Source organism: Eulemur rufifrons, chromosome 16, assembly GCF_041146395.1.
Source record: "Eulemur rufifrons isolate Redbay chromosome 16, OSU_ERuf_1, whole genome shotgun sequence".
Classification (NCBI taxonomy): domain Eukaryota; kingdom Metazoa; phylum Chordata; class Mammalia; order Primates; family Lemuridae; genus Eulemur; species Eulemur rufifrons.
The window spans coordinates 58,801,876-58,823,760 of record NC_090998.1 but is presented as its reverse complement, the minus strand read 5'-3'; the positions used below and the strand labels follow the sequence as shown (position 1 = coordinate 58,823,760).

Sequence of the window (21,885 nt, the reverse complement as noted above, 5' to 3'; positions counted from 1 at the left end):
CTGGGAGGCCGAGGCAGGAAGATTGCTTGAGGTCAGGAGTTCAAGATCAGCCTGAGCAAGACTGAGATTCTGTCTCTACTAAAAATAGAAAAAATTAGCCGGGCACGGTGGCTTATGCCTGTAGTCCCAGCTGCTCAGGAAGCTGAGGCAGGAGGAGCACTTGAGCCCAGGAGTTTGAGGTTGCTGTGAGCTAGGCTGATGTCATGGCACTCTAGCATGGGCGACAGAGCAAGACTCTGTCTCAAAAAAAAAAAAAAATTGTGATAGGAAAGGAGAGTAGAAGGCAGAAAAATAATGTCATTCATTCAAACAATTTTATACTTTGAAATCAGTGAAAACAAAATTACCCCATGGTGGCTTTATTGTACAGACCTTGCAGCCTCTGAATGAAATGCTCAAGGGGCTGGGACTTCCATGAACTTAACAAAATTGGAGGTAAGTGGGAAGATTTGGGGATGAGAAAGAAGAAAAGGCTGTTTATGGGATAAGAGTTGCATCTGGATAGGTTAGGTCTCTTTGGGAGGTGATGGGTATTTATTTATTTATTTGTTTATTTTTATCTGAGGGGCCAAGAGGACAAGGAAAAGAGATAGCCTAACATCTGTCCTCATCTGGGTTTGAGCCGTAGGGATAAAAGAAGAGAAAACAAAAAACTGATGGAAGTGATTCCATGATACTTGGTGGGATTCTGGGCAAGATCTGAGGGCCTAGAACTGATGGAACTAACCCTTCTTGAGACTGGGATTTGGCCTTAACGAAACCACTTTGGAACCAGGCTGGAGTGTGATTCCACTGCAACCTGAAACTCCTGAGTTCAGGCAATCTTCCTGCCTCAGCCTCCCAAGTAGCTAGGACTATCAGTGCATCCCACGCCCAGATAATTTTTCTATTTTTAGTAGAGATGGGGTCTCACTCTTGCTCAGGTTGGTCTTAAACCCCTGACCTCAAGCAATCCTCCTGCCTTGGCCTCCCAAAGTGCTAGGATTACAAGCGTGAGCCACCATACCCGGCCAGGTGTATGCTTTTTATCACATGGTTCTGTCAGATTTAATTTTAAGATCTTCCTTTTTGTTGGATATTCAGGCTGTTTTGTTTTATGCAATCATAAATTTTGATATAGTGAACATCCTTCTTGATACGTGTTTGAACACAATTATTATTATTTTCTTAGAATAGAGAATTAGAAGGGGAATTTGGGGGTCAAAGAATACACAGTTTTCAGGTTTTTAACAGCACTACAAATTATCCTCCAGAGGGCTGTGCCCATTTATACGCCCACCAAGAGGGCACGGGTGTTTGCCCACAGCTATTTTAACAATAGCCATTGTTATGATAAACACATTTTATAGGTGAAGATTGGTGCCTTTATTTTTAGCCTATGTTTGATTATTAGTAGTAAGGTTAGATATACTTTCCTTTATTTGTTGGCCATTTGTACTTATTTTTAAAAATCATTTTTAAAAATTTTACTGACTTTTAATGTGTGGAGGACAAAAAGAGATAGGTAATAAACCTTAAATTAGAAGAAAATATTCAACATAATTTTTGGTGTGCTTTTATATGTAGAAAAAAAGGAAGGAAAGAAGAAGGGAGGGAGAAAGGAAGAATTGTCCTTCCATTTCAAAAATTACATTTCTTTAAAAGCTTCCTCCTGAAATTTTAAAAATGTTAAAAGCTTCCTCCTGAAACTTTAAAAACTTTAAAAGCTTCCTCCTGAAACTTTAAAAACTTCCTCCTGGTGTGTGTGTATACACATATATGGATATACTGCTGTCCCAGGGTTTGGGTCAGGGATGCCCAAAGCTGGCCTGCAGACCAGTCACTGTAGCGCAGGACCCTAGAATATACTGCTTGGTGACAAGATGGTGCTGTGTTGATACATAGTCCTTCTACCTTCTCTGCTTGCAAATGTAATAGATTGGGCTACAGATACATCTTTTGTTGAGTTGCTTACAAAATTATAATTTGAACAATCCCTGCCCATATAATTTATGGACTCGAGGCTAGGCAGGAGGATTCCATGAGAAGACAGAGTTTTGCTGTTTTTCCCACATATCACTAAGGGAAGGAAAAAGAGGAACCATTAACTGAACACCTCTTATTTATTCATCACAGTTGCCCTTAGAGGTTGGTGTTTCTCATCCAAACTTTTTGTAGTTGAAGATCATGAGGCTCAGAGAAAGTGTTTATATAACTCGCCCAAGGTTCCGGGGGCATGAGCGGAGCAGCCCTAAAACCCAGCACTCTTATTCAAACCAGCAGCTCTTAAATGCCAGCCATTCATGGGCTGGTTTCAGACACTTTGTCATATCTGAATACCATATCCTTAATAATAAGCATTTTACGTTAGGTCAATAGCTTTTTAAACTTAAAATATTTATTTAAAAAGGAAGGTTCATTAGTACCGTAAGTGGAAATCTAGGATCAATGGTCATAAATAGAAGGTAAGTATAAAAAGCTCCATGGGCAAAATGCTTGTCCTCCAGCTCCTCCAGCTCATCCTGAGGCTGTTTCCATGCCATTGTGATTTTTAAATAGCTTTTCTTTCTGTCTCTGGTAATCAACTCCCATTTACCACACCGCACCAATCCTTCGAAGAACTGAAGTCTGCTTAGCAAATGTCTGAAGGCCATATGTCTCCAAGCTTGGCCAGAAGCCCTCCCATCCCACCTCCAGGCCTGTACTGTCATCCCCGTAGATAAACATGCATGCTTTGGGAAACTCCGAAACAGGCTGCTTCCTGTCCCTCCCTTCCAAGAAAAAATACTCAAACGCAAATACTGTTGAGGACTCAAAATACAAATAGTTCAGTTCTGAGACATATGAATTGCCCTAGTCACTCATTAATGACTTTGGAAAAACATGCAGGGCTGATGTATCCTTTTTTGCAGATAACGTTTCTCTTCCAAAGCTCTCCGCGGTGTCACTTATTTATTTTTAGAGTCTTGTGGCTAGCACACTGGCCTGGGGCATGATTATCTACGCATTTATGCTCTCTTTAGTGTAGAAGGCCATTGCTACAGTTGATTCAACTGTGCCGTGAACCAAACTAGCTGCCACCAGCACAAATGGGTCAGTGGTGCCTTGGGCTTTTATTTTGTGGGCAGAGTCATCATTTCTCTCTGGTTCCATTTAGAATCGGAGAGGAAAAGTTTTTTGTAGCTGCAGTGAATTTTCTTTGGATTGTAAATTGTTAAGTGTTGATTTTCTGACAGAAAACCTCTTCGGCTGGAAACGTTTTGGGTGCTAGATCTAGCCTTTTCCATTTGGAGATGCAGGTCTCTAATTCCTGTTCTAAGTGCAGGTGCCCTTATTTAAGAGTTGCTAGATTGTATCCCATTGGAACCTATAATTCATGGCAGCTGAGCTTCCAAGTTTCTTGTTCTTGGCATCCTATCACCTCCTTTTTCTTTCCTATGTGGAATCTTGTTAGAGTTTTTAAAAATGATTTTTTTTTTGCAAGTAAAAACAGAACCAGGAAGGGAGGAGAAAAAGACCCTAATTCTAGGAGGAGTAGGACTTACAGTATTGGGCTAGGAATAAGGAGGGAATTCTTCAGGAGACTGGAAAACAGAAGCATTAAACGCTAGTTGTAAGCAGTAAATTTTATCATTGTTGTCACTCAGTGTGATGCCAACGTATTAGTCACTGTAAACAAATAATCTATCATCCATGTCTAAGGCTCCCTGGATGTTTTTTGCCCCAGTTATTTGTGCTTTTCAGAATTAAAAAATTTCGAGGGCATTTTTTAAAAACCACATTGGGAGGTAGGGACACGGGAGTTGCTAATGAGGAGAACAAAGACACGAGCCCAAACCAAAGGTGAACGAGCGCAGGATAAGCGCAATGGGCATGGTTGAGCAGACTTAGCGCTCAGAAGATAGGAGAGAAACTACTGAGAAGTTGTTCTTGTGGACAATGTTCAAACGGCAAAGGAGATATTTTAATGTGGAAGCTCCACAGGTACGATGTGAGGAGCTATTTCTCGACCTTATGAGAAAAGCAGTGACTAATTCACACAGTGCTTTGAAAATAATGCCTGGAAAACTTTGTTTTGAGAACTTGGAGTCCTATTAATGGAAGAGTTTTAGCTATTCTGAAAATAGAAAAGAATGGTTCTTTTGCTTTTAACAATTTTGCCTTTAATATCCTTGTAAACATATCTCTCTCACTTTATTTTAGATTATAAAAGCACTCACTGGTTAATATTCCCAGGCATCTAACTCTCCTCCAGTTTAATGAATCAGTGATTATTTATTGGGCTTTCGGAATGCTTCTTAGATCACACTGATTTTATCTCTGTTTCTGATGCTCAACCTTTACCACATTTCCATGATTTTGACTCAGTGACAGATTACAAAGCCAAGAACATGTTCTACCTATGAGATTTCCAATTGTCCCTGGCTCTCTGGGTGTCCGTGGCCATTTGTACCTGAAGTATCATGTCCAATCTGTTAATCACTATAAGCCTTAATGATATCACCTGTTTCCTACCCTAAGATAGGTGGATCATAAAAAGGTGTTATGTCTTTTTACACTTTGGGGTCCAGCCTTGTTGCTCAGCTCTCTGCTTTTCACCTCCTTTCTTCTCTGCTCCCTTAGGAGCAGCAGCAGTAGAACCAATAGGCATCTTTTATTTTCCTGCGTTGAGGAATTTAGTTCACTCAAGCCTCCAAGTCTTGGACCCCAGATTTAGCTCCAGGCCCCCAGTGCTGCTTATAAAAGCTTGTCTGATTCAGTTTTTCAACAAAGAATATCTTTCTCCAGCCTGTCCGAAGTTCAGGTGTTCAATTCTTTCACTTTCAATAGAAAATACAGTTAATTCAGGCAAAATCACAAACTTAAGTACGGGTACCACTTGCAAGTGCTCACAAACATTTCTTGTTCAATTGTGAAGAGCTAAACGAAAATGCCTTCTACAAGTAGGGAGCACTCAACCTACAAATAGGATCCATTCCCAAAGTGCACATTAGTTGTTTGGAATACTAAACACGTTTTTGTTTAAACAAAGGTTTATTGGGACCCGCCAAACACTTTTTCCATCAGAACAATAGAATGAGTATTGTTTGGATTCCAAGGCCAACTCATTAAAGCCTTTGTCCTTACCGTGGAACTAAACTGTAGCACAAATTGTGAAAGTCATGTTTTTGAGCCTTGGAAACAGCAGTCCATGTGATAAGAAAGGAGCGGGAAAGAATAGAACTTTCTCTCCCTGTTGTGGCAACTGACTAGCCTAGTACCAATGGTTAGTGAATATTTATTTTGGGCAAGGTGCTAGTATAAATGCTTCATAAAGCAACTATTTAAATATATTAAATATATATTTTGGTTTGTGTTGTCACTCATCTTCCTTCTGTATCCCTGCTTAACTCTTTCAGCACCTCTTTCCAAATTGCCAGGGCACATGTGTAGACCTGTGCTCTCTCTCTCTGGCTCCTGCCCTGACCAGTTCTACCCACCAAAATGCTCCATGCTCCAAAATTCTGCACTCTCCCACCTCTACCCATCAAAACCCCCATTACTTCTGTATAGCTAATCTCAGGTGCTAGGAAGAAACTTCCCAGAGATGCTTTTATTTTCAAAGAGGATACTGCATAAATCAAATGTGCTTCTGGTGGCATTCAGTCAGGCGGACCTGGCGGTGTAGGGCAGAATGGGGGTTCCTGCTTCCTAGGTGGACAGGTTGGCCCTTCTGAAGCATCAGTCCTTGGAGGCCACATGTCAGAGCTGTTTCTATTTTTACAGCATCTTCCCTTCTCCATTTCTGAACATGAGAGAAGCACAAGGGGAAAGTACCAGCAAAGATAAATTAGCACATTCAACTTCTTTTAAATTCTATAGATCAAACCAAGGCAAGGACAACACTGTGAAAGAAATGGGAATCTTTTTTGTGACCAGGTTTCCTATTACTGTTGTTAATGTGCTAACACCTGTATATGCTGATTACTGGCTGACCCATATGAAAATTAATTTACATTTACCCCTTTTTAGAGGAGCTCTAAGCAGAAAAGAAAGTCTTAAAATTAATTTCTACAAATTCTTAGCCCCTGATGATATTTTCTTAAATCTCAGTTTGTTGTTGTTTTTTTTTAGAGATAGGGGTCTTGCTCTGTGATCCATGCTGGAGTGCAGTGGCACGATCATAGCTCACTGCAGCCTTGAACTCCTGGGCTCAAGCGATTCTCCTGCCTCAACCTCCCAAGTGGCTGGGACTACAGGCATGAGCCAGTGCAACCTGCTCTATCTCAGTTTTTAACAATGAACTAAAGCTTTCAAAGACAGGAGATGCTCGTTTTCCTTAGTCATATTTTTGGTATAACTTTCTGATGTCAGAATTAATTATTTCACAAAGGCATGATCTTTGTTTGTCAATATTAACTTCTAAACAGAAGGCTAAGACTCTATTAGTCTTTGTCTTCTCCAAATTCATAATGCAGATGCCAAAAGCAATGACATCATTTCAACTCAATTTCCATTTTTATTAAAGTAGAACTGCTTTATATATTTTCCAGAGGGATTTTAAAAATTAGAGTTCTACGGAAAGAAAAAAGTTAGTGCAGGAATAATTATTAGGTATTCCTTGATAAATAAAAGAGATGTTTATGCCTCTTATTTATTTTTATGTTTTTTTCAAGTGTACTTATTATGAAATTATATACAGTGAAATATCAGTGCATAATAGAATCTCTGACTAAATCACAAAGTTTGCTTTCAGAGGTTCTTCTTATTAACTAATTCATTAAGTTGGGCCTATTGCCTGCCCAGATTATGCCACCATCTATATATCTTTTGTGGCTCTTGTCACATTATAATTAATCATTTGTGTTGTTATTTATGTAATCTCTCTCTCTCTCTCTGTCCTATTAGACTGTGGGCTGCCCAAGGAACGTTCTTTCATGGTCATCACCACATTCTGTAACCCCTCCCCTTATAAAGACAATAATTATATGTTGAGTAAACAAATGTTATCAGTAGGCACCTGAGAAAAGTTCATTGTGATAGTTGAGCAATGAATTTGGCACAATTTCCTGGCAGTTAAGGCCAAAAGAAAAATATATTGGGATATATGACTTTTGTTCTAACTAAAAACAGCATGCACATGGAGGCAGTTTTTCTTGAACTAAATTCAAAGACATCAAGTAACAAAAATGGCCATATCTGTGGCTTTGCAGAACAACTAAATGCTATTCAAATAAATTATTTTATGGACTTTCCCTAAAAGTTTTTATTACATTTAACTAATGAGAATGTTTTTGCAGATAACAGATTATATGTCCCAGGTACGTTGATAGCAGTTAACCAAGACAGTGTATGCTTTGGTGTTTAATTGCTTAAGCTTTCAGTCAGAAAGATCTGGGTTTGCGTTCTATATTGCATTCTACCTATACCATTTACAAGCTGTGTTACCTGGGCAATTTGCTCACTCCCTCCAAGCCTCAATTCCCATATTTATCAAATGTGACACTAATCCCTAATTATAAATTTGTGTGAATTAAATGAGATAATTTGCGTCATTCTCCTGACAATGAGTAATGCTCAATAAATGATAGCAAGTATTATCAGCTAACAATATTGACGTAAAACTAGGGGACTCTAAAAGAGTCAATGGTGACCATAATGATAAAGGTACAAATGCTTCTGAAACCTGTAAACAGATTTTTGAAGAAACATGACATAATTCAAAATACTGATCAATCTATAATTAAATTGATTTAATTTGAGGGGTCGAATTAAGATCACACCTGGATTCCATCTAGGCCAGGGGTGGGGGACCTTTTCATGTTGGAAGGCTGCATTAATTTAGCTGTAATCAAATAAGGCCTAGTTCAAGAAACTTCAATTAGGGATGGGAGAGGAGGCTCACGCCTGTAATCCTAGCACTTTGGGAGGCCAAGGTGGGAGGATCGCTTGAGGTTGGGAGTTCAAGAGAGACCAGCCTGAATAAGAGTGAGACCCCATCTCAACTAAAAATAAAAATAAAAAAATCAGCCTGGCATTATGGCTCACACCTATAGTCCCAGCTACTCAGGTGGCTGTGGCAGGAGGATCGCTTGAGCACAGGAATTGGAGGTTGTAGTGAGCTATGATGATGCCACTGTACTCTAGCCAGGGTGACAGAGTAAGACTCAAATATATATATATATATTATCATCTGTTTTCAAAATATGAAATGAAGAGATTGGATGACTAGGCCTACCCTCATCTCCACCCCTAAAAGACAGACAAGGCTGGCTTCAGCACATCTGCTAATGTATCACTGAAAAATCCTTAGAGCTCAGGAGATTTATCCAAGCTTGAAGAGAGTGTCTGTCTTCACTTAATCTTCTTTTTCTGGAGAATGCAAGAGAGGGACAGAGGATTGGGAACTTTGGATGGAAAGAGTATTATCAGATTAGGGGCCACATGAGTGCTGAAGTCAAATGCAGACCTTACTTATTCCTCATTAATTTTGCAGTTCTGAATCTCAGAAAATTCTAGGAGATCTTTTCCCACTGGGCCCTCGGAGATAAGAAATTCATAAACAGTGGGAACCTGATGTGTCTCTGGAGCAATATTTTTCATGAGCTGTGGTAGAAAAACAGAGAGTATCATAGCTGGGCACCCCTTTACCATTTAAGACAAAGGACTCTGCATTTTATGCCTAGAAAAAAAGTTAAAACAAACTATGCCTGCTAGTGCACAGTTTTAGCCACAGTGGCCTCACAGATACATACACACATACACCCCACATACACAGGCAATAGCAATAGCTCGAGCTTCAGGGAAGAGAGCTCTGAACCATTTAACAAGGGATGGAAAACATACCAAGTTCCAATCACAGGAAAACCACCACCAAAAACCCCTAAAACACACCCAACAAAATAAATATCTGGGCCTCCTTCTTCCTTTCTCCTTAGATATATTTTAGCAGTGACCTTTTAGAGTCATTTATATTGTCCAACTCTAAAATTATTGGAATGATTCTAATGGGGGGGGTAGGTGCGGATTCATCAGAAATGGAATAGCCTCCCACAGTAAGTCAGTAGAGGAGAGGGAGAATTTCAGAAAGTTAGAATCCTTTGGCAAATCTAAGGTTCCCTCCCCTCCTCTCCCCAAGCCTCCCCTCTCCTCCCCTTCCCTTTCCTTTCCTTTTTTGTTAGAGTCCCACTCTGTCGTCATAGCAACCTCAAACTCCTGGGCTCAAGCGATCTCCTGCCTCAGCCTCCTGAGTAGCTGGGACTACAGGCATGCGCCACAACGACTGGCTAATTTTTGTATCTTTAGTAGAGACCGGGTCTCACTCTTGCTCACTCTGATCTCAAACTCCTGACCTCAAGCAATCCTCCCACCTTGGCCTTCCAGAGTGCTAGGATTACAGGTGTGAGCCACTGTGCCCAGCCAACATTTCATTTTCACGTAGGGCTATTCCTCATCATACAATTTCTTCTGCAGATCCAGGTATTGTGGGCAGAGGGACAGGAAAACAGGATCCAGAGCCTCTGCCAATAGCAAAGGAACCATTTCTTATTACACAGCCCCATTTAATTTATTGTCAGGCAAGATTTAGGAATAAAAATAAATTACATTTATTTCCTATTACTTTTCCAGTTTTCTCTAAAACTCCTATTATTTTTAAAAATGAAGACTCTTTCTACTTCTTTTTCTCTAAATTGACCTGTATTTTGTTCAAAAGAAAACAATAAGTTGCTGAACTCTTGATCAGTGCCAGGCACTGAGTAAGCCACTTACTTGCGCGTGATTTCATTTCATCTTCACACCCTTTGAGCAGAATCACTAGTAAGTGGCAGAGCCAGGATTACAAACTCACATTTCTCCACCTCTTAGCCAGGATACCATTCTGTCCTCTGCGTGCTGTGTAACCCATTAGGAAAGACTGAATCCACTACCCCACCTCCAATAACTAGCCGGCCGCCCTGAGGCCCTGTACTACAAGGACTAAAAAGTTTGCATTTAGAGGTTTTCCCTTTAAACTCCTTGTTAGCATGAGTCCCCTCCTACCACTTCCAGTTCAAACTGGATTCTCACCACCTTCACACAGACAAACACAGGGACACACTGACACACAGTGGCTTTAATCTTGGTGTCCACCCAAAATTCCTTGATAGGAAGCAGCTGCCTCTACACAAATGCCTGCAGAGGGATGGGAGATTGGGGTGGGGGTCAGATCTCACATTTTCTATTGTCTTGACTGTATTTTCCTCTACCTCCCATTGAAGCCTATATAGTTATTTCAGGCTTCACTTAAAGTTAGTGTTACTAAAAGGACTTATAGGATTTGATGGACATTTTAAACTGCATGATAAATATAACTTTTCTCATAGTCTAGGTCAGAGGTTGGCAAACTTTTTCTGTAAAGGGCCATAGAGTAAACAGTTTAGGCTTTGCAGCCATACTGTCTTTTTGTGACGATTCAGCTCTGCCATTCATCGCAGGGAAAAAAGCCACAGACAATATGCAAACAAATGGGTGTGGCTGAATTTCAATAAAATTTTATTTACAAAAATAGGCATTGGGCTGGGTTTGGCCTGTGGTTTATATTGTGCTGACCCCTGGTCTAGACACACACTGTCCAATAGAAATGTAACAACAGCCACAAATGTAATTTTAAATATTTTAGTAGCCACATTAAAAACAGTAAAATGAAACAGGTGAAATTAATTTTAATAAGATATTTTATTTAACCCAATATATCAAAATATTATTTTAACATGTAATTAATATTAAAATCATTAATGAAATACCTTTTTTTTTTTTTTGAGACAGTCTCACTGTCTTTCCTGGGCTACAGTGCCGTGGCGTCAGCCTAGCTCACAGCAACCTCAAATTCCTGGGCTCAAGCAATCCTTCTGCCTCAGCCTCCCAGGTACCTGGGACTACAGGCATGCGCCACCATGCCTGCCTAATTTTTTCTATTTTTAGTTGTTTGACTAATTTCTTTCTCTTTGTAGTAGAGACAGGGTCTTGCTCTTGCTCAGGATGGTCTCGAACTCCTGACCTCAGCGATCCTCCTGCCTCAGTCTCCCAGGGTGCTAGGATTACAGGCGTGAGCCACCACGCCTGGCCAATGAAATATCTTAAATTCTTTCTTTGTACTCTTTGAAATGTGATGTATATTTTACACTTACAGCTCATCTTAATTTAGACTGGCCACATTTCAAGTGATCAAGGGTACATTTGGGTAGTGACTACTGTATTGGACAGGGCAGCTCTAGACCCTTTGCTGTTATATCTAATTGCTCTTGTATCCCTCTTCCTGTGTCTGCCCATCTGCCTAGTCACCCTATACCCACAGGGCCTATCCCAGGATCCTTATTCATTCCCCTGCAATCGAGTTTTCAGGGACTGCCTAAGGCCACCAGTGGTGACCTTCATCACTGCAAATCCCAAAGAACAGTGTGGATGTCTGTGGGGTGAGGCTGTGGTGTCCTAGAAGGCATGTCCAGCATACCGAGTTCTGAAGGGCAGGCAGAATATGTGGGTGCACTGCCAAGTCCAATACTTTTTGAGGTTTCCCCACCAGAATAAGTTCTGATCCTCCTCTATTCCCCCACCTCCATTATCCAGAGTGTAACTGTCAGATCTGGGGTCTGTCTCTCTTTTTCCCCCGTTCTTTTTTTTTCTCACTATGTCTCAGGCTCTCTTTGTTTCTCTATTTCCTTTTTTTAGACACACACACACAGACCCACAAATACTCTTGTCCCCTGCATATACACGAAGAGAAAATATTAGTTCCTGAAGACTGTAATATCTAATAAGTCTGTAAGTAGGAAGAGAAACATTTTTTTCCTCATTGCCCTATAATTTATAAGGTTATATATAGCAGGAAAAGCAGTGAGAACATGGAGAAAGCTTATCAAATATGTTAAAATCCAAGCCTAGAAGCAGCACACATTATTTCTGCTCATGTAATATTGGCAAGAACTTAGTAACACAGCCACAATTCCAAGTGTGGAAGGTTGGAGAACATAGTCTAGGAAGGCAGCCATGTACCCAGGAAGGAGAAGAGAAAGAATTGTGGTGGGTAAGTAACAGTCTCTGCCAAGGGGTATTCTCCTTCCCAGACTGGCTGGGCTGTGGTTCTGTGGAGATTATTCTTCCAATTTCAGCTTGATTGTCTTATTTAATGATTTCAACAGTTCTATGGGATAGAAATTATTATTTCCATTTTACAAATGAGGAAATCGAGGTATTAGATTATATAACTTTGTTATATAATATTGTTTCTTTTTATAGTACATTTTGCTTTCATTGTAGTTTTCCGTTTTTGTTTTTGTTTTGAGGCACGGTCTTACTCTGTTGCACAAGCTAGAGGACAGTGGTGTCATCATAGCTCAAACTCCCACGTTCAAGTGATCCTTCTGCCTCAGCCTCCCCAGTAGCTGGGACTATAGGCGTGTGCCACCACACCCAGCTCATTTTTTTCTATTTTTTTGTAGAAATGTGGTCTCATTATGTTGCTCAGGCTGGTCTCAAACTCCTGTTCTCAATCTATCCTCCCACCTTGGCCTCCCAAAATGCTAGGATAACAGGCATGAGCCACCTTGCCCAGCTGATATTATGTTTATTTGGAATACATCCTTAACCAGATCATACAATTGTGTCCCCAACATTACAAAATTCAGCATCTAAATTTAGCGATTGCTTAACAAAATTGTGCTGAGAAAATGAATAAATGATGAACGTATATTTATGTGCTGATGCTAGACACTGATAGAAGCAGACTTCTTGCTACATTTAGGTAAATTATTCTAATAAGAACTAATTATTCTAATAAGAACTAGGCACTCAAGGCAGCTATTAAGGATTATAAGAGATAGAAAAAAACCAAACCGTTTTTCCTATTCTCACACTCAACACTTCTGGCGTCAGATGTATGGGGTTTTAACTGAGTGTCCTATGATTCAGTTCAATTCTGACCCTGTCTACCTGGCCTGAGAGTCAGATCTCACAGGTTAAGGGCTCAGTTTCACAAAACTGCCCCCCACTACAGATGCTAATCACAAGTAGTAGGTTGTCACCTGTACTGTTGACCAACCAGCTGTAAATCAGGGTTCCCACAGCCTCCTCCTCAGGTTTGGTTAATATGCTAGGACAGCTCACAGAACTCAGGGAAACATGTACATTTAGTGGTTTATTATATTAATAAAGGATGTAAGGATGCAGATGAACAGCAAGGTGAAGAGATACATAGGGGGAGGCATGGAGAAGGGGAGCAGCGTTTCCGTCCCCTCTCCGGGTGCGCCACCTTCCGGCACCTCCGCTCCGCGTATTCAGTAATCCGGAAGCTCTCCGAACCCTGCAGTTCAGGGTTTTTCACAGAGTCTTCACCATGTAGGCATGATCAATTATCAGTTCAGTCTTCAGCCCCATCCCCTTTCCCAGAAGATGGGGCATAGAGCTGAAAGTTCCAGGCTTTAAATCATGGCTTAGTTTTTCTGGTGACCAGTCCCGGTCCAGGAGGCCACAAAGAATGGCCTCATTAGAACGAAAGACACTCCCATTACCCAAGAAATTTCAGGGAGTTCTGGGTCAGGAACTGGAGTCCAAGACCGAATGGTTCTGCTAGCACCTCTATTGCTTAGGAAATTTGTTGCAAGAGTTTTAGGAGCTCGGTGCAGGAAGTGGGGATGAAGACTAAAATATCTATTTCTTACTATAAATCACAGTAGAACAAGGGGGATCAAAGATGGCTGCCAATGTCTTCTACAATGCTGACTCATGGAATAATTCTTATTTAATTTGGCGATTAGTTCAGCACTTTTTTTTAAAAAGTGAAACCGGTTAAAAAAAAAAAAAAAAGCTAATCTTTTTGTTGCCCAGGCTAGAGTTCAGTGGCATCACAATAGCACACTGCAACTTCAAACTCTGAGGCTCAAGTGACCCTCCCTCCTGCCTCAGCCTCCCAAGTAGGTGGGAGTACAGGTATGCGCCACCACACCTGGCTAATTTTATATTTTTTGTAGAGATCGGGGATCTCACTCTTGCTCAGGCTGGTCTCGAACTCCTGTCCTCAAATGATCCTCCTACCTCGGCCTCCCAAAGTACTAGGATTACAGGTATGAGCCACCATGCACAGCCTCAAAAAAGCTAACTTTTTAATGGTTCAGTAAAAGCTTCTAAAGGTAGGATAGGTTCTTAGAACAAGAAAAAGGAAGAAAAGTAACACTGAGTATGTTGTGTGATAGTCTCTTTATGTAATCCTCACAAAACACTATTAGGTAAATAGCATATAATTCCTCACATATTCAGAAAGAGATTTGGAAAGATTAAATTACATGTCCAGGTTTACTTAGGTGGGGAATGGAGGACTCTGGGATTTCAATCCACCTCCACTGACCTTCAAAGCATCTTCTTTTAAAATGTAAACATTCAGAACCACAATCTGATTTCCCTATTTTATTTAAGATTATTGAAACAATAGTTTCATCCCAAATAATAACTGTAACTTTTACTATAGAATGGTAGTGGTTCAAGGTTCTTTTGTGAAATATCTCATTTGTTCCTTTAGGTTGTAGAAAGGCAGGACTTGCCAAACTGGTTTTGCAGATGAGGAAACTAAAATACAAAGAATTTAGTGACTTGACCATGGCTGGGTTGGTAACATTGTTGCAGCTGTGTTCTAGGTCTCCCCAATCCCAATAAATCACCTTTCCTTAACTACCCAGACAATTAGTTTAAATGGGATTATTTCACTGAACTACAGACCTCTGGAGCATAACTTCCTAGGATAGTGTGAAGTTCATTGTTGTAATGTCACAAGGGCCAGGTTTGAGTTCAGGTTTAGTACTTTACTAGCTATGAGAACATGACCACAGGGATAACAGAAACTGCCTGGTGGGGATGAGCATAAAAGGAGATAAGGCAGTCAGACTATTATATAGGCTCCTCCATTTCCCTGGCCTCAACACCCTCTTCTGCCAGCAAAACCTGCTCTACTTTTCCCCTCTTAATTGTTTATCCCTAGGGCAGAATTTATCTGATTATGGGGAGTCTGGGAAAGATAACTTGGCTAGCAAAGCCCAGTTCCTTCTTGTGTTCCCTTTTCTTCAGGACTTGTCAGTCTAGGTCTGCATTCTGCCTGGCTGTAAGGCAGGGAGGGGCCATACCTGCTGGGGAGGCCTTTGTTGCTCAGAGGTGAAGTCCACTGAAGACATAAATCCAAGTTTTCCAACCTACCTTATCTGCAAGAAAGGTGATATTTTGATCTCCATATGCTGGCCTCCTGAATCTCTCTCCCACATGGTTTCAAACTCAGGGAAAATGGATTCTATTTACCAGCTTCCTGGAACCCAACATGCAAATAGGTTTCTTTACCTTCCTTGCTCATAAAAATGTCCTAAATTCACTATAAAACTGTGAGCTAAGTTACAAATAACTTTTGATAGGTGATCCAAGTTTTAACTTGTAGATGTGAAGAATTTTATAATATATAAATCTAAATGGGTATTGCTTCCCCAACAAACATCACAGTTTTTGTTATTGGTGGTTCTGATGACATTTTGATGAGTATTTCAGAAGTTTCACAATGTCCCAAGAACAAACCAAATACCAGAAAAGAACACCTGATGAGATGGAATAATAATTATTATGCTAATAAAATACCACTAAAATTGGAAAAATGGAATTAAAATACTTCTGCTTTTAAAATTAGAGCCATCAAAATGATTAGCAGTAGGGAAGTACTAGAATCCTCCTCTGATGCTAAATCTTTGATGCAAGAAAGTCATAAAAAATTATTCTTTGAACTTCTTATATCTCTTCTTACTGAGGTCTGGGAAGCAGCACTTCACCTTTTATCAAGGTGAGACTGATGGATCTTGCCTGATTGCTCCTCCTCCTTTGGCATCTCAGACAATACTCTCTCCTTTCCTCTTACTCGAGGTCTTCCTTGCTGACGCTTCCTGTGTTGCCAACTTGTTAAATGTTGGGGCTCCTGGTCCTCTTATTTTCTACTTAATTTTATACCTTTTTCTTTCTTTCTTTTTTTTTGAGACAGAGTCTCACTCTGTTGCCCAGGCTAGAGTGCTGTGGCGTCAGCCTAGCTCACAGTAACCTCAAACTCCTGGGCTCAAGCCATCCTCCTGCCTCAGCCTCCCGAGTAGCTGGGACTACAAGCATGTGCCACCATGCCCAGCTAATTTTTTCTGTATATATTTTTAGTTGTCCATATAATTTCTTTCTCTTTGTAGTAGAGACGGGGTCTCGCTCTTGCTCAGGCTGGTCTTGAACTCCTGAGCACAAACGATCCACCTACCTCGGCCTCCCAGAGTGCTAGGATTATAGGCGTGAGCCACCACGCCCAGCCTATACCTTTTTCATGGGCAGCCTCACTAACACTCCTTGCTACATACATGCTAAAGATTTTTAAATATGGACTTGCTCCCTACATTGTTTTCCTGAACCACACATTCAAATTGCTAGCTGCTAGATGCTCCACAGCTGTTGCAAATGCAGCATGTCCAGAACTGAACTCACTTTATGCACTCTTTCTCACAAATTGGAAGATTTCATATAAATATCTGTTTTACCGGCATCTTAAAATATTAGAAAATCTGATGATACTGAACCCATGTGTTAACTACTGAGAGTGGAGCTGAGGAACATCCGCCCCCTTTGAATGAGGCCTATGGTCTGTTGTTCACCACCCTTACTGCTCCTCACTGTCTTGCCCCTGCCTGACCTCACACAATATGTTTCTGGCCTGGCCCCTATAGGGGTTCCAGTTAGTGATCACTGATCTAGGCCATACTAGATCACCTGTTGAATTAAGAGAGAGATGAATTAAAGAAGAAATAGCGTCATTCTTTTCTGTTTAGGCTGGAACTACCTGATTTTATTGAATCCTGGCTCCATCAGTTACTAAACTGATGGCAACTTTGTGTAAGTTACTTAAGCTCTCTGTGCCTCAGTTAACTCGTCTATAAAATAGTGATAACAATATAATAGTCCCCCCTTAATCCACAGTTTCAGTTACCTCTGGTCAACCGCAGTCTGAAAATATTAAATGGAAAATTCCAGAACTAAACTATTCATAGGTTTTAAATTGTGCACCCTCTGAGTTGGGTGATGAAATCTTGCACTGTCCCACTTTGTCCTGCCCAGGATGTGAATCATCCCTTTGTCCAGCGTATCCACACTGTAGACACTACCTACTCATTAGTCACTTTGGAGCCTAAAACAGATGGATTGACTATTGCAGTATCACAGTGCTTGTGTTCAAGTAACCCTTATTTGACTTAATCGTGGCCCCCATAGCATAACAGTAGTGATGCTGGCAATTTGAATGGGCCAAAGAGAAGTTGTAAAGTGCTTCCTTAAGTGAAAAGGTGAAAGTTCTCGACTTAATAAGGGGAAAAAAATTGTATGCTAAAGTTGCTGAGATCTATTGTAAGAAAGGATCTTCTATCTGTGAAATTGTGAAGCAAGAAAAAGAAATTCATGCTAGTTTTGACCTTGCACCTCAAACTGCAAAAATTACTGCCACAGTGCATGATAAATGCTTAATTAAGATGGCAAAGGCATTAATTTGTGGGTGGAAGACATAAACAGAAACATGTTCCAATTTACAGCAATGTGTTGTGCCAGAAAGCATGGAGGCTAATACAAAGACTTCAGCAAGAGATACCCTGAAACAAATGACACCACACCATTTACTTGCAAGTAAAGTATGGTCACACGGATTCAGAAATATGGAAAGTCAATAGTAGCCTAACACTAGATCACACAACCTGCATTTACCTCACTTCAGCTCATCACACAGCCATTGTATCATTTTGCATCATCACTAGAAAAAGAAGGGTGAGTATAGTACAATAAGATATTTTGAGAGAGACCACATTTACATAACTTTTATTATAGTAAATTTTAAAATTGTTCTATTTTATTATTATTAATCCCTTACTGTGCCTAATTTATAAATTAAACTTTATCAAAAGTATGTAGATATGGGGAAAAAATGGCACATATAGGGTTTGGTACTATTCGTGGTTTTAGGCATCCACTGGAGGTCTTGGAATGTATCCCCTGAAGACAAGAAGGGACCATGGTAGTAGCTACTCATAAGTTGTAAATGATCTAAAGCAGATAGGCAACTTAGAACAATGCCCAACACATAGTAAACTATAGTGTTTGCTGCCTCAACTCCTACTGTTTCAGTTATTCTCTTTTGGATTTTATAACATAGTTTTCAAAAATGTTTCTAAAAGAAGATTGTTTCATAAGATTTTAGAATAGATGTAGGCCGGGCGCGGTGGCTCACGCCTGTAATCCTAGCACTCTGGGAGGCCGAGGCGGGAGGATCGCTTGAGGTCAGGAGTTCAAGACCAGCCTGAGCAAGAGTGAGACCCCATCTCTACTAAAAAATAGAAAGAAATGATTTGGACAGCTAAAAATATATATATAAAAAAAAAATTAGCCGGGCATGGTGGTGCATGCCTGTAGTCCCAGCTACTTGGGAGGCTGAGGCAGGAGGATCGCTTGAGCCCAGGAGTTTGAGGTTGCTGTGAGCTAGGCTGACACCACGGCACTCTAGCACGGGCAATAGAGTGAGACTCTGTCTCAAAAAAAAAAAAAAAAAAAGAATAGATTTAATCTGGCTCATGACCTATAAAGAATACAACTCAGGAGACTGGGCACGGTGGCTCATGCCTGTAATTATAGCTCTCTGGGAGTCTGAGGTGGTAGGATTGCTTGAGCTCAGGAGTTCAAGACCAGCCTGAGCAAGAACGAGATCCTGTTTCTACTAAAGTAGAAAAATTAGCCAGGTATAGTGGTGTGCACCTGTAGTCTCAGCTACTTGGGAGGCTGAGGCAGGAAGATCACTTGAGCCCAGGAGTCTGAGGTTGCAGTGAGCTATGATGATGCCACTGCACTCTTCTACCCAGGGTGACAGAGCGAGACTTTGTCTCAAAAAAAAAAAAAAAAAAAAGAATAGAATTCTGATTGTGGGAAACAATGTGAATGTACTTTTTCATTATTAAGAAGTGATATTTCAAATAGAAGTTCAGTTTTGGCACCTGAAAGTAGTGAGAATGAATAGGCCCAAATGGAACTGACAAACACTCCATACCAATACATTTCATGATGGCTTGGCTAGAGTTTTTCTGTATGTGAAATCCATACCCAGTCAAAAGTAGAAGTCATTGTTTGACCCTACTCTGAATTTCGCACGTGACTTTGAACAGCCATACCAAAACTTCTTCCATATGACTGTTCTTTTGCCAGGAATCCTGTCCTCATGTCACAAAGCACGTTATTTCCCAATCAAGATTCATTTTCAGTGTCACTTCTGTGAAGTCTTCTCTGAAGCTTTCTCCTCTATTGTTAGCACTGACATTGAGTTGTGACAGTTTACATGTCTGTTTCTCTTGCAGTGAATTCCTCGAATTCTGGAACCACCTCTTATGCATTTAACTGGAGAGGATGTGGTTACATGCTCAGGCTCTGACGCTAGGCTGCCTGTGTTCAAATACTGACTCTGCCCCACCACTATGGGCTTTATGGCCTGGGGACAGGTGCTGGATCTCTCTGAACCTCAATTTCCTCATCTACAGCACAGAGATAATAGTAGTATATCATAGGGTCGTCATGAGAATTGCATGAATTAATATTTGTAAAACTCTTTGGAACAGTGTCCAGCACATGGAAGGCATTTAATAAACGGTAGTGATTACTGTTGTTGCTATTGACTTGATTTTTCTTTATTTCCAGATTGTATCTCTAGTTTCCTCTAATTGCTCAATTTACTCAGATTACAATTAATGACAAATCTAATTTTACTGCTCTTTGCTTCTTCTAGCTTCAAGAACTAACCTTTCTGGTCATTAGCAAGGCTTTTAGAATGCCGTTTCTCATTTGCTGTGGATGTGACCATAAAAAAACTTCCCACCAGGTTTTCTATCTGCTACTTTGCTAGCAATCAGCCTATTGGGAACATTTTATTAACCCTTTATTAGACTACTGTTTTACTTCCTTTGCCTAGATGAGCACTGTCCAAGTGGAAATACAAAGCAAGCAGCATGTGATTATCTAATACATATGAAACAGGCAATCAGTAAGATTTTACAACAGACCCATGTTTTACATTCTCACTGACCGCTGTGCATACCTAGATCTCTTGTACCTTGCAGATGTGCTTTGTCTAGCTGATTCTCATTGTAACCCTTCTGGATAGCTAATAATAATAATAAATCATGATAATAATAGCTAACTCAGGTAGGCTCATTTATAATTCATTATATGATCATCTCTAGAAATGTAAACTTTTATGTTATTGTTATGTAGGTCTGACAGGAGAACTATGGATTGAGGATCTGTTCTATTAAAAAGGGCTGTCATGAAGGTAAATCTTTAAAGACTCCAGCCTTTGAGGAACTAAGGCTACCCTTGATGGACAGTGTAAAGAATCACATGTGAAATTCCTTGAATAAAAATTTATTGACTTTAAATAATTTTGCCTAATGCCATACTAAAAAATAATTATTTTTACACTGTTAAAAAAAGAACTAACCTTTAAACATATTTAATATAAGAATCACAATCTGATCCTGCAGAGATAGAACATTGACAAATGAGATACTAAATGTCTAGTACTGGCAAAAGGTACATAGCCCTGTTCCACTATTTTTTTTTTAGACTTATCCTGTACTTCTCTACTCCCTGATATGAGCACTCTTGATCAATAAATTGATTCCCTTTCATTTCTGTACTCCACTCCCATTCCCTTCTACCTACTCCCACTATAATGTGTGTAATATATATCTGTTTGTATTTAATTAGTAAAGACGTTCATCTCACCCTATTATATCACCAGGTACTTGACATTAACATGGCTTATAATTCATGTTAACTTTGATCTTTTAATTAAGGTGGTGTTTGCCTGGTTTCATCACTGTAAAGTTTTCCCTCCCTTTCCATACTTATTTCTTTTTTCTTTTTTTTTCCTTTTTTTTTTCTTTTTGTGACAGGGTCTCGCTCTGTCACCCAGGCTGGAGTGCAGTGGCACCATCATAGCTCACTGTAACCTCGAAATCAAGGGAAGAGAATTAATCTCCAACTCCTGGAGAGAAGAGTGTCTATATATATTCTTTAGAATTCTTCTATAAGGACGATTTCCCCCTTTACCATTTATTTACTTATTCAATAATTTTATATTATTATAGACTTATGCATATTTATTTATTTATTTTACTGTTATTTGCATTTATTTTATGCTGAATCTATTCCCATGCCATAAGTTTTTGTTTCTTTAGTTTCTTCGGAGATGTCTTTTTCTTCCGTGCAACTTTCTCTTCTGGTTTTGGAACAATTTGTTCTTTTTCAGTAAGGATCATCTCAATGACAGAGGGAACTTATGTATGGGTTCATCTGACCGTGAGCGCTGTAAGTATATTGGGTGCTTTGTTCACCAGGATATGCTCAAGGACCAGAGAATGTGTATCTAAACCCGAAAGTTCAGCATTACTCGCATTTTTAAGCATGTGCAGCAAAAATTCAGCGCTCTTTTGGGGGCCACTGACCCTGCATCTAGCCCCACTGTTTGGCCTGGGCTCACCTACCTACATCACCATTGTAACATTGGAATGGTGTTTCTGTAAAGTGACATATTTCAGATATACCTTTGTATATGCATACCCTTGATGGCCTGGGCAGCTTCATGGGTGTCCTTAAAGTGAACATGAAGATTTGAATCTCTTGATTTGCATGACTTTGTGGAGTTTTCTGGGTCAAGTGAGCAGTGAACCATTTTCACAGGTCACCTCAGGCCACTTAGGGGGAAGAGCCGTGAATATTTATTTTATTCTTTGGGTTATAATCCAATACTATCATTATTTTGTTGCTGAAATTGTTCCAGCTTTGGCCATTGGGAGCTCTTTCAGATTGGCT

General features: G+C 40.1%; 1 non-coding gene across 1 annotated transcript; it reads left to right on the top strand.

The window, feature by feature from the left end:
• The first annotated feature begins 19,817 nt into the window (after window positions 1-19,817).
• LOC138397780 (small nucleolar RNA SNORA32) lies at window positions 19,818-19,938 on the top strand. Its single transcript, XR_011235888.1, has one exon. It is a non-coding gene; the product is annotated as a small nucleolar RNA SNORA32 (small nucleolar RNA).
• Window positions 19,939-21,885: the final 1,947 nt, after the last annotated feature.